At 48.9% G+C, this 1,816-nt stretch overlaps 1 pseudogene; it reads right to left on the bottom strand.

The window, feature by feature from the left end:
* Positions 1-445: 445 nt before the first annotated feature.
* On the bottom strand, positions 446-1,374 carry LOC139013547 (DNA-directed RNA polymerase I subunit RPA49-like; annotated as a pseudogene).
* Between the last annotated feature and the right edge of the window lie 442 nt (positions 1,375-1,816).

Raw genomic sequence — 1,816 nt, 5'->3', positions numbered from 1 at the left:
CCACTGGCTCCTAACCACTCGCCTGCCTGCCTGCCTGATCAGCCCCTAACTGCTTCTGTCTGCCAGCCTGATCGCCCCCTAATCACTCCCCTGCCGGACTGATTGACACCTAACTGCTCCCCTGCCAGCCTGATCACCCCCAACTGCCCTCCCTTGCCGACCTAATCACCCACAATTGCCCTCCCCCGCTGCAACCTACCTCCTCCACCAGGACCCGCCTCCTCCACGGAAAGCAGCGAAGATGCTGGGATCAGCCTCCTCCGCACTGTGTGTTGCTGCAGGACTCCCAGGCCCCATTGTGCAGAGTGGTTGCCAGGCCCCCACCTCTGCTGTGCGCATGGCCATCTTGTGGTGGCCATCTTGTGGCGGCCATATTGTGACGACATCGCGTGTGAGGGCCACCTAGGCTTTTAGTAGTAAAAGCCTGGCTTGTGGCTTCATACCCATGCCAGAGCAAGGCTTCTTTTCCCCCTTTTAAAAAATGAAAATGGAAATGAACAGAGGAAGTGGCTATTATGTGGCCATGCTTCTGTCTGGAAAGCACACCTCTACGTGAGTCTCCTCCGCTTTGACTGGCGGTCCAAGGTCTGGGCTGGAGGCAGCGGGAGGTAGCGGGATGCACAGAGTACCCAGTCTGTGCTCCTCCTCCCCGCCGGCTGCCAGAGACACCTTTCGCTTAGAGATCTTCAGCCTCATGGCCTTTGCTATCTCGAGCATCCTTTTCTCACTGAGCTTCAGGTCCCTCTGTAACAATGTCAGGTCAATCTGGAAGTCGTTTATATGCAAGGCGAGTACGATCACATATGCAATGATCTTTGCCTTCATGGAATCGGAAATTAAGTTGCGTAAACTGCCATTGTTGTAGGTCACGCAGGTGAAGTGCTTCAGCAGTTTGGTGGTGATGATGTGCGGAACTCCAGGTCCCAGGGCACTTTTCCGCTTAATCACTTTCTGTGCTCGAAACTTGATGAGTGTGTCCAGAAACCATATGCATCGGGCCTGGTGGTCTCGGCTCTCCTCACTTGATGGCAAAGACTTCAACGCTTCTATGACAAAGGAGCAGTGGCTATTCTCTTCGATCATCTTCAGTATTTCTTCTGATGTGACATTCCTGAAAGCTTCAGATGGGCTCCGAAGAGCTTCATACTCCGCAGGAGAAAGAAGGTCTTCAAATTTATACACGTCTTCAGGCTTGGCTGCATCCGCGTGGCAGGGAGGAAGGCAGAGGGAGTCGTCTTGCAAGTTATCGTGGAGGGCATCATTGACCAGAGCGGTCACACCCTTTGTATCAATAATACTCTCTGCGGCTTTAGCTACTGCACGATTCAAAGATTCATTGCCAACTCTGTTCATTCTCCTGGAGTTCAGGATCATCTATTCTAACCAACTGGATGTATTACATATTCCTACCTTTCAATGTCAGGTTTGGCCATGTGATTGGCTCCATCCAAGAATAGTGAGGGATAATGACTGTGCCTCTTCTAGCAAAAACTTAAGAGCCTTCATGTGGTGATTCATTTTTTTTCTTTCTTTTCAATAAGCCTGATAATATTCTTACTCCTTAGTCTGGATTCTGAAGAAATCAGAACACAGGAAACACATAGCCAAGCCATAGCTGTTATATAATGTCAGCTTGTTCTTATTGTACTAAGCCATTAAAATTTTGGGTGTGCTTGCAACTGTAGCATACTATAGAGAAAGGTGACTAATAAATCAATATAATTACGGTACTTCAGTAAGCAATCTAAAATGTGTGGCATTAGCTCTGGGACTGAAGAGTGTACATTAACCAACTATAATTAGAGCCAAGAAAATG

The sequence above is a fragment of the Myotis yumanensis genome, unplaced genomic scaffold (genome assembly GCF_028538775.1).
Source record: "Myotis yumanensis isolate MYYU_CA2020_CCGP unplaced genomic scaffold, mMyoYum1.0.hap1 SCAF_1, whole genome shotgun sequence".
NCBI lineage: Eukaryota > Metazoa > Chordata > Mammalia > Chiroptera > Vespertilionidae > Myotis > Myotis yumanensis.
Note: the sequence above shows the minus strand (reverse complement) of the source record. Positions and strands in the feature narration are given on the sequence as shown.